Below are 12,238 nucleotides of genomic sequence, written 5' to 3' on the forward strand. Positions count from 1 at the left end.
ATGATCACTATATTGCATGTTTAAAGGGAATATGTAATTGAAAATCACGCCTAATAAGATAATTTGGAGAATCGGTTAAAGTTCCTTTTTAATCTTGTTATTAAATCAAGTGATCACAATATTTTAGAATTATGTGTTGCATTAATATTAAACCAATTTAGCTTAATAATAGATTGGAGCAAATTGAATACTTTGTTTGTATGCCTTTGAGATCGCAGGAATGCTTTTCACTATAAGAATCGAGTAGAGGCCAATACGGGCGAATGTGACTCCATGACTCACTTCGTACCATCATCCCCGATCCTCCTTTCGTGGTTCCAAACCATATGGAGTTAGTAATCTCATGGATTATGAATGGGGTGTAACCTTCACGGGTCAATCGTTGTTGCCTATCGTTGTCTCTTTATCGTGGTTGCCTTTTATGATCCGTGAACGGTTTACAAGTTCCTTAAAAACTTTTTGGCGGCTCCCTACTTTCCTTGTCCCTAATCGTATTATGTCAATTCCCACTTCCTATGAGTGCCAAGCATATTCACAACATGCTTTAATGTAGGCGCACTTCGAGCAACGCCTACAATTTGGCGACTCCACTGGGGAGGATTCTTGGTTATTTATCGATTTGAGTGATCAATATTTAATTAAGATGAGTGGATGAGACTTGAAAGATTCTTGAATTGTATTCCTGCAATTTAATTGGAATTGTCACATATGCAAATGCAATTTTAGGTCACCTATTTTGCCACAATAGTACGTGTTCTACGTATGTGGCTAGCCCGGGGGATTTAAGCTCTATCAACCCAAAAACGTTCATGACAATAAGGGTTCATCCGAGTTTTTAAATCCACCCAAACCATGGAGTCGAGTTCGATTTCATCACGAACTCGCAGAGCCGCCCGTTGGCATACAACCTCAAGGGAGGCTGCCTTGCTAACGCGTCCAAACTCTTAACCATGGTACCCTTTGACACCCTTTTAAGCTTGACCATAGTCGAACATAGAACTTGACTTTAGGTTGCGAACTGCATTGCATCATTTGTGACAATGCGCTTATATGTGCATTTTTTGACTTTTTATTTATTTTTTTTTCCTCTTATCAAACCCTTTTTTTTTTTTATTATTATTAGAGCCGAGTCATAGATTTTTTTTAAAATTTTTTGAGTCACCCGGATTTTTATTCTCGTATCCTGCACAAGAGTCAACTTTTTTGGTTCATATCCGGAGTTCTAAAAAGAGTTACGTGTCGTGGCACCTATGAATCTGTAGCCCCGAGTTTTATATTTCATTTGAAATTGGTTTTGTCCCAATCAGAGTCACAGATCAAAAGTTATAACCGATATACTACAACCTGTCCAATTTAGGTGTCTTTTTAGCGTTAATTTTCTCATTTTATTTATTTATTTATTTATTTTTAAACTTTTCGTGTCAAGATAGTCTTAGCCAAGTCCTTTAATCCGTGTCAACTCGTATAACATAGGATTATAGATTTTTGTTTTTATTTTTTATTTTTTTTAATACCCATGAGTCCTAACTCTTCTAGAATTCTAGTTCTTTTCCTAGTTTCTTGTGATTTTTTGTGCTAACCTTAACATGTATTCTTTGTCTTTGATTTTGGTTGATCTTATTTATGACTAACGATGGCCAATGGACCGTTTTCACCTAGTAAATAGAATAAACATTAAATTGGACAAAATTAATCAAGTTAGTTTGTCTTTTAGTCTTCCGTGCTATTTGGTCATTGGGTCCTTTGTTTTTCACAACGTCCTCATGTCTAGCCATGCGATCATACCACGAGTCTAAATAAACTCACCTAATCTCACATGTTGAGTCATCGCACACACTTTGTCTTCGAGTAATGCACTATATTGTTTATGATCGTATACTAGGACCATGCATGCATCGCTTTCCGTCGTAATAGGAATAAGTGGAGTATTTCCCATCAGTTTTCAAAATTGTTTCATACACTCTTCCTTTCCAATTCGAGTATTGAGTGAATGCATTAAGTGAGCTCATTTTATTCCATAATACTCGAGTTCAAGAATCACTAGTCAAGAGTTGGAAGAATAAGGGGAACATCATTCCTTCCTTCTTTTCTTCCAATCAAAGCATTAGCAATAACAAAATTCTTGTTCCTCTGGCGGTAACAAATAATTCATAAGCAACAATGAAGACGAAGCACAAGACAAGTCTCTATACAAGATTTCATTTTTTTTCTTCTTTCGTTTCATCCCTTTTCCTCTAATAAGTCTAGCATAGGTTCTCCTTATCCTTATGTCTATATGAAATGTTCCATCAATGACCATTTCTTTCCTTTGCATTCGATCATGTCATGCGCAAAAAAAAAAAAAAAAAAAAAAAAAAAAAAAAAAAAAACAATTGTCGAACTGAACACAAGGTATACCAATGATTTGAGGAACCTTTGCAACCCATTCATTCTCCATTAACCATTCAATCACATATTCATTTCTTCATCAATCATTTTGAGCCTCGTCTAACGTTTGGCCTTCATTTCTTCAACCCACATTCACTTAACCCTGGGATGGGAAGGTGTGTAATTTGTAAGCAAGTTAAAAAAAATAATAAAAAAAAAAATCAATTACCGAACTAAACACAAGGTACACTAATGATTTGAGGCACCTTTGCAGCCCTGTCATTCCCTGTTAACCGTTCAATCACATTCCATTTCTTCATCAACCACTTTGAGCGTCGTCTAATTTTTGACCTTCATTTCTTCAACCCCACATTCACTTAACCCTGGGATTGGAAGATGTGTAATTGTATAACATTCAAAAAGCAAGTAAAAAAAACAAGCAGCAAAGCAATAATAAAACAATGTCTAAAGGCAAGTGTTCCAATGTCTGCGATATGAACACGTGTCAAATTGCGTCTCTCATCGAGTGCTTGGTACCGTGCCTAAGAAACATGAATGCTAAGTGAGTGATGGACCGCATGATCTGAGATTGCCTACATTGATTCAAAAGAATAAAAAAAAAAGAAAAAAGAAATTCAAAACAAAAAAATGTTGAAAATAAAACTTGCAAAGTCCAATTCACAATTACACGTCTTAGGGATTCTCTCGGGTCTTGAGCCTTTTACCCCTTTCTTCCTTAAACCATCATCTTAACAGCATTACAAACCTTGAAAGACCTCTTTGAGGTGTACATACACTTGTGCAAAGTTTGGTTAGAGCTACGTTCGGCCTGATTCCTAACGGATACGTAGGCAACCTCACATCGAGGTGCGGCCACATTCATATTCATATCCATGCATGATCGAGTCAAAGAATATCCAATTCTTACCCCTAACCATTTAGAGCTAGACTTGGGGGCTTCAACCCACATCATTTAGCCTACCCAGCCTAAAGAGTCATCATCTTTGATTCTTCTCACATATATTTCCATCACCATAACCTTTGCAGCCAGCCTTAGTATCACATTGACATACTTCACTCACACATTTATATCCATATCAATCATCCTTCCCTTTAAGAGCCCTTTATCATGAAATCTTGTTTCAACACTGTGCATGTTTCAAGACAACATTCATTAGAAGAAACATTGTATACTTGCTTAGCTTCCTGACCTGAGCAATATTCATTGTTTCATGCATCGCATAATGTGCTGAGAAACATTTATATATCAATAATTTTTAATCATACAAAGCATATCGTGCTTAGCTCCTTGACCTAAGCAACGTTCATTATGCAATAATCACTTCATCTGTATACGTGCTTAGCTTCCAGGCCTAAGTGACGTTCAAGATTGTTTCTTTACACCATATATGATGCTTAGCTCCATGACCTAAGTTCATTCATCGTGTCACATGATATAATTGTCCTTAGCCTCCTGGCCTAAGGACATGCATCATGCATACATTACTTTCAAGAAAAGCAATTCAATCCATGCGATTCATTTTGTCTTGCTCAACGAGGAAGTTCAAAACTTCTTTCCTTTTTTCGCGTCTTTACTTTTGGGGAAGTTTAAAAAAAACTTTTTCAAAATTTTCTCATCGAGGGATGTTTGAAAATAAAAGTTCAACTTTCACATCTTTCTTTTTCGGGAGAAAATCGATATCCTCCACTCATGATAAAAATTGACGGAAATTTTTTGCTTTTGCATCTTCGTTTGCTTGTATCTGCACACACACATATACATGATAAATCATATTTATATAGTTTTATTTAGGCACGTTTTTGCTATAGTTAGAGCTTTTTCATAGTCTTCTTAGTCGTTTTTAGAGTCATGTCTGCATAAGTTATTATATGTCGCTCTATTACGCTCCATTTGTGTTTTTCTTAATGTTCCAGGTGATTTCACAATCATTTGGAAGCTTTCGAAGTGTTTAGAGATGATTCGGATGATATTTGAATGGAAATCGATGGATCGAGTTCATTGATCGAAGGATTTATGCTCGTGGATGTTGGCTCTAAGGATTTTGTGGATGGAAAATGAAAATAGTATCCACGGGAGTCACTATGGACCTTACGGAAGTGAATTTGAGTTAGAAACGGGGAAAAACGAAGGTTTGCAAGGTATCAAAAGTGACCTTTTCTCACTCTTTTGATCATATCTTGAGTTCTACAAATCGGATTGATTCGATTCAAGTTGCGTTGGAAACTAGACTTGAAGAGCTTTCCAATGATAGGTCACATGTCCCAAGAAGATTCTTAGAACAGAAGTTATGAGCATTTGAATCTGGCCGATGCAATCAGCCAACCGCAGGGCTGGCTGCGCCCCTGTCCCGCGTCCCCTCGAGGCTGCTGCCGCCACTGCCAGGGCGCGGGAACCACCCTGCGGCCGCAGGTCTGGTCGAGTGGTTGAGCAGCGTTGTGAAGCCACGAGCGACCTTAAGTCTTCACTTCTTTTCACGTCATCGGTCTACCGACTTTATTTGTTGCCATATCATCATCTACCATCCAATAATATCGTAGCTTATGCATTTATTTATTTATTTTTATTTTTATTAGCTTAGAATTAGATTTGGATATAAATACTTGAAAAGATTTTATTTTGCCTCTTTATGCTTTATTTTTCCAGATTAAACGTTTCTTATTTTTTCTCTCCATTGTTGAACCCTAGCTTTATTTCTCCATTAATTCAATCATCGAGGTATTTCATTTATTCTTTTTGTTCTTTATTTATTTTATCAATTATGAATTCAAGTCTATTTATTTCTTTTGTTTTGTTTATTTCAATTATGAGTGAGTAGTCGTTTTCTAGGGTTAAGTGAGGGAAGCCATGTTTATACCATGATTATTTGTGCTTATTTATTTATAAATTTATGAATTAGGGTTTGAATAATTCCAATTGATTTGTGCTTTATTGTTTGATTCATGTAATTGGCCAATATCATGAGTTAATTATTTAGCTTATAAAAATTAGAATTGAAAGATCATATTTTTAGAGGCTTAATTACAATTAGCGAATTTGATTATACTAGCGGACGAACTACATATGTTAATTCGTAAGCGTTAATTCCCGACCGTAGGATCAACAAGTGCTTTAATTATTCGACCTAGTTTGTTTATTAATGGATTGTTTGCATTTCTTGGATTGGTATAAGCATGGTGGACCGAACGTATGCCCTAGACTTTAATTTGTCTGAGAACAACCTTATTTTCATTATTGTCATTCTTTAGTTAATTAATCATCGAATCATTATTCGTTTATAGAAATAGTTCATATAATTGGGCAAAAACTAATAGAACCTGTCTTCCTGTGGGATTCGACCTGTATTTGCTAAATCTCTGCTAACAACAGACACCGTGCACTTGCGATATAACTTTTTATTCATCAAGTTTTTGGCGCCGTTGCCGGGGAGACGACTAGATTCTATTAGTTTTAGTTTGATTGTTTGAACTGTTTTTATTGTCCCATTGGAACTTCTAGTTTCAATTGGGACATTCTCATTGCTTTCTTTTCTTTTTGTTTATGCCCAGGTCAAAACGAACAGGTGATTTGATCCCTACGGATCCGGACTTGGACAAGACCTTTAGGCAACTCAAAAAACCAAGGGAAAGGGAAGCAAAAAAAGACCCACTCACAGAAGAGCTCTACAACACAGTCTGACACACGCAAAGAGATGACTGATAATAGGTCTCTTAATTCTTACGGAGTACCATCCCAAGATGGCATTCCAACGGGTCTTAAAATTCTAGCAATCACTACAGAGAACTTCAAGATCAAACCCGCATTGCTCAGTATCGTCCAACAAAATCAATTTAGTGGCCATCCTACTGACGAGCCGATTAATCACTTGCAGCGATTTCAACAATTATGCTCCACTGTTCATCACAAAGGAGTCACTCAAGATCAACTGAAAGTGATGTTGTTCGGATTTTCCCTTCGCGATAGAGCTCAAAAGTGGTTGAACACTGTCGAGGAGACGGAGTGGAGCAAGATTTCTCAAACATTCCTTAAAGAATATTTTCCCCCTGAAAAAACTGAAAAGATTTGACATCAAATATCAACATTTTCTCAAGAGTCGGGGGAATCTCTTAGGGAAGCATGGGATAGATTCTTAGATCTTCAACGATCATACCCGCATCACAATTTTGAAAAGTGGAATCTTGTTCGTATTTTCTATAACGGACTAGAACCCGAGACTAAATGTATTGTTGATTCGGCTGCAGGTGGTGTTTTCCTTGACAAGACAATCGAGGAAGGGTATGATTTTCTTGCAAATCTTGCAGCCAACCACTTCTCATCTCCAAGAACGCGACAAAAGAAAGGGAAGATGGAAGTTGAAGCCTATTCACTCATGACATCTCAAATGGCTCAATTAACTGCAAAGATTGAAGCATTGCAGGCCGCTCAAGAATATTCTCTTTTATCTGTTAATGCTATGTCTTCTCAACCTTCGCAAACTAATTTTTTTTGTGAATTGTGTGGTATACAGGGTCATTTTGGATATCAATGTGCTCAGAATTCTCAAGACACCAATCAGATGGAGCAGATGAATGCCTTTCAACAAAGGCAACCAAATGATCCGTATTCTAACACATTTAATCCAGGTTGGAGGAATCATCCCTACCTTTCATACAAAAGCAATAATGTTCAAAATCCTCAACCTCAGCAACAATGGGCACAACCTCAGCAATAGTGGTCACAACCTCAGAACCCTCAACCTTAGCAATATGTTGCAAGGCCTCCACAACATCAACAAGGGGCCTCTCATCATCCTCCTCCGAGTTTCAATAGACCACCTCAACAACCTACTCATGAAAATGCTAGAACTCAAGAGCCTACTATGTCTGACCTCATGAGAATGATGACATCCATGAAGCAAAACACTAAAGATAGCATCAAGGAGTTGAAAAATACGACAAAGCATTTGGAGAACCAAATCGCGCAAGTCGCAGGTACCAATATCCAAAGGCAACCTGGCCACTTACCAGGACAGCCTATCCCTAAGGAGACCTCCAATGCTATCACTACTCGTAGTGGTGTTAGCTATGAAGGGCCCCAAATGCCTATTGATGATGCAAATCTTGAGAAGGATAAGAGTAAGGTTGCAGAGAAGGCCTTGGATGATGTTCCCACCTCAAAAGATGGGAAAGCTAAAGCAAGGGATGCTGAGAAAGAGAAAAAGAAAGGTTCCGAGCCTCCACCTGTCGAGCCAAAGCTACAATTCCCACATCGGATGCAAAAGAACAAGGTAGATCAACAATTTGGTAAGTTCTTGAGTATGGTCAAGAACCTTGAGGTAACTGTTCCTTTTACTGATTTGGTCTCTCAAGTTCCAATGTATGCAATGTTTTTAAAGAAAATTATTACTAAGAAGAAAGACTTTGGTGGTGTAGAAACAGTCGCTCTAACTGCAGAGTGTAGTGCTATATTGCAAAATAAATCCCCACCTAAGCTTAAGGACCCTGATAGTTTTTCCATCCCATGTCATGTAGGTGCATTATTCATTGATAAAGCTTTATGTGACTTAGGTGCTAGTGTGTCTGTTATGCCTCTTTCTGTTTGTAACAGGTTGAATATGGGAGCTTTAAAATGCACACAGATCACTTTGCAAATGGCGGATCGTTCTATAAAATACCCTTTAGGTTTTTTGGAGGATGTACCCGTTCGGGTTGGGAAATTTTTCATCCCTGTTGACTTTGTAGTTTTGGATATGGAGGAGGATAGTAATATCTCGATCATTTTAGGTAGACCTTTCTTGTGTACTGCAGGTGCTGTTATTGATGTCAAGTCTGGATCCCTTACTTTGTCTGTTGGTGATGATACAGTGACTTTTAATCTAACCAATGTGATGAAGTCGCCTATGCTTGAGAATACTTGTTGCAGGATTGATGTGCTTGATGAGATTGTGAGAGATGATACGCCTCGTGAGTTAGCTAATGATCCATTAGAAGCTGTTCTCACCCCGGAGGTCTCTGAAGGAGAAGCATATGCAGAGATTGATTCCTTGATTCGTGACTTGGATGCCCCTAACACTGAGGGGTTTGAGGTAATGGAAACTATTTGTTCTACTTCTGAGTTACAAGTAAAAAAGGTAAAGTTAAAACCTTTGCCTCCTCATCTTAAATATGCATTTCTTGATGATAATGAGGAATGCCCTGTAATTGTTAGTGCTAAAATCGATAATAGCCAAGTTTCTAAGCTTTTGATTGTGCTTCGCATGCATTAAAAGGCAATCGGGTATAGCATTGATGATCTTACAGGGATAAGTCCTAATTTTTGTATGCATAGAATCAATTTGGAAGAGAATCATCGCCCTTGCATCCAACCGCAACGTTGATTGAATCCTAATATGCAAGAGGTGGTGAAGAAAGAGGTAATGAAATTTCTTGACGCAGGCATCATCTACCCCATCTCAGATTCTAAGTGGGTGAGCCCGGTACAAGTCGTTCCTAAGAAAGGGGGGACAACTGTTGTTAAAAATGATAAGAATGAACTAATTCCTACTCGTGTTGTCACAGGTTGGCGTATATGTATCGATTATCGCAGGTTGAATACAACCACCTTGAAAGATCACTTCCCCTTACCTTTTATAGATCAAATGCTTGAAAGATTAGCAAAACATAGTTTTTCTATTATTTGGATGGATTTTCAGGTTTCTTTCAGATTCCCATTCATCCGGATTATCAAGAGAATACAACGTTTACATGCCCCTATGGTACATTTGCTTATCGCAGAATGCCATTTGGGTTGTGTAACGCCCCTGCAACGTTTCAAAGGTGTATGATGGCCATTTTCTCTGATTTCATTGAGAACATCATGGAGGTATTTATGGATGATTTTAGTGTTTATGGCTCTGATTTTGATATGTGCTTGCATAATCTTTCTAAGGTGCTTAAACGTTGTACTGATGTCAATTTGGTCTTGAATTGGGAAAAGTGCCACTTCATGGTCAATGAAGGAGTGGTACTTGGTCATCTTATTTCTGATCGTGGCATCCAAGTTGACAAAGCAAAAATTGAGGTGATTGAGAAACTTCCCCCTCCCGTGAATGTCAAGGGAGTGAGAAGTTTTCTTGGTCATGCAGGGTTTTATCGCCGATTTATAAAAGATTTTTCAAAAATAGCGAAACCCCTCACTCAATTATTGCTTAAGGATGCCACATTTGAGTTTACTGATGCTTGTATGGAGTCTTTTAACAAGATTAAGGAGGCATTGATAACTGCTCCTATCATACAACCTCCAGATTGGGATTTTCCATTCGAGATCATGTGTGATGCGAGTGACTATGCTGTGGGAGCCGTGCTTGGAAAACAAAAGAACAAGGTTTTGCATGCCATTTACTATGCTAGTAAAACCTTGGATGAGGCTCAGATGAATTATGCCACCACTGAGAAAGAGCTCCTAGCTATTGTGTATGCTTTTGACAAGTTTCGAACTTACCTCATTGGTTCAAAAGTAATTGACCACACTGACCATGCCGCTCTGAAGTATCTCCTAGCTAAGAAAGAGGCTAAACTGAGGCTCATTCGATGGATTTTGCTCCTTCAAGAGTTTGATTTAGAGATTCGAGATAAAAAGGGTGCCGAGAACATTGTTGCGGATCACCTCTCTCGATTAAGATTTCAGTCTACTTCATATAGCCCTATAAATGACTCTTTCCCCGATAATCATTTATTCTCTATTTCTTCTATATCTCCATGTTATGCTGACTATGCTAAATTTTGTGTTGGTGGTTCACATCCTCCGGATCTGACTCACCAACAACGCAAGAAGTTCTACCATGATTCCAAGCGGTACTTTTGGGATGACCCTCATTTGTATCGAAAGTGCGCTAATGGAATGTTTCGGAGATGTGTAGCGGATTGGGATACCCATGGTATCCTTCATCATTGCCATAATCTACCTTCTAGTGGACATCTTGGTTCTACTGCAACTGCCCACCAAGTGCTTCAATGTGGTTTCTATTGGCCCTCATTATTCAAGGATGCTCGTGCTTTTTGCAATGCATGTGATGAGTGTCAAAGAACGGGAAATATATCAAAGAGGCAAGAGATGCCACAAAATGGGATTCTTGAGGTCGAGCCTTTTGATGTTTGGGGCATTGATTTTATGGGACCATTTCCCTCTTCTTGCGGGAATCGGTACATTTTGGTTGCCGTCGACTATGTCACTAAGTGGGTTGAAGCTATTGCGTCACCAACTAATGACTCAAAGGTTGTTATGAAGTTATTAAAAAAGACCATCTTTCCGCGCTTCGGAGTCCCAAGAGTTGTTATTAGTGACGGTGGTTCTTATTTCCATCAACGAACTTTCAAAGCTCTTCTTAAGAAACATGGAGTTACTCACAAGGTTGGCTTGGCCTATCATCCTCAAACGAGCGGCCAAGTCGAGGTATTTAATCGACAAATCAAAAGAATCCTTGAAAAGGTTGTCAACAAGTCCCGGAAAGATTGGTCATTGAAGTTGGATGATACATTGTGGGCATTGCGAACGGCTTACAAGACTCCGTTAGGGACAACTCCATATCGGTTGGTGTATGGCAAAACTTGTCATTTACCGGTCGAAATGGAATATCTTTCACAATGGGCCATCAAGGAGATTAATTTAGATCTAGAAAAGGCCGGTGAAGCGAGACTTCTTCAATTGAACGAGCTAGATGAGATACGGCTTGATGCTTATGAGAACCATAGGCTCTACAGAGACCAAACGAAGAAGTTTCATGATAAGATGATCCAGAAACGAGAAGTCAATGTTGGCGACAAGGTCTTGCTTTATAACTCGAGACTTCGGCTCTTTCCTGAAAAGCTTAAGTCTAGATGGTCCGGGCCTTTCACAGTTATTGATGTCAAAGCACATGGAGCCATTGAGGTTGCTAGCGAAAACGACACGAAATTCAAGGTAAATGGACAAAGTTTGAAGCTATATATTGAAGGTGCTTTTATCGGCAAATTGGAGACGATTTATCTCTCTGATCCACCAATTGATGCTTGAAATAGAGGTAAGAAGTCAAGCTCACGACTTTAAAAGAGCACTTATCGGGAGGTAACCCGATTTCTTATTTCATTTATTTATTTTTAGTTTTCTTATAATTTTAGTTTATTTTATTTATTTTTTCTTCTTCACAAACATCTTAGTTTATTATTATTTTATAATTTTAGTTTATTAGTTTTAGTTTTCTTATTTATTTTTTTTAGTTTTCTTTGATTTACTAACATTTATTTCTTTGTTTTTTTAGTGAAGGCCTTAAATATTAAAAAAAAAAAAAAAAAGCAGTAGCAAAAACAAACCCGCAGCCCCACCCGCAGCCCACCCCGCGGCCCTGTCCCGCGCCCCCCCCCCCACCCCCCTCCGCAGCCACTGCCAGCCCGCAGGCCAGCCTGCGGCCGCGGGTTTTGGCGAACCCACCCAGCAAAAAAAAAATAAAAAAAAAAGAGAAGAGAGAGAACGTAAATATTCCCCTTCTCTCTCCCTCCTCTCCCTCGCCACCTCCACCACAACAGCACCCACCACCGTTGCCCCACCCCACCGGCGACCAGCACCCCCCGTACCTCCACCCTCTTATCACCATCTATCACCATAATCCTTCTCTTCCTTTTGAATTTCATAAACCCTAACTTTTCCAATTGATTTATGGTGTGTTTGGATTCTAGAATTTCATTTGAAATTCTAGAATTGGGACAATTATAGTGTTTGGATGTCCAAGAATTTCAAATGAAGAATTTGCCCAAATTATACAACTACTAAGTAATAATCCATGAAGGTAAGAATTTCAAATGACAAGGTAAACCATGTCATTTGAAATACTCAAATTCCATAATTCAAATGATGCATTTG

General features: G+C 38.4%; 1 non-coding gene across 1 annotated transcript; it reads right to left on the minus strand.

Moving 5' to 3' along the window:
* Nucleotides 1–6,444: 6,444 nt before the first annotated feature.
* Nucleotides 6,445–6,550, minus strand: LOC145625961 (small nucleolar RNA R71). Its single transcript, XR_014110851.1, has one exon. It is a non-coding gene; the product is annotated as a small nucleolar RNA R71 (small nucleolar RNA).
* Nucleotides 6,551–12,238: the final 5,688 nt, after the last annotated feature.

This window comes from Chenopodium album, chromosome 3 (genome assembly GCF_948465745.1).
Source record: "Chenopodium album chromosome 3, dcCheAlbu1.1, whole genome shotgun sequence".
NCBI classification, from domain to species: domain Eukaryota; kingdom Viridiplantae; phylum Streptophyta; class Magnoliopsida; order Caryophyllales; family Amaranthaceae; genus Chenopodium; species Chenopodium album.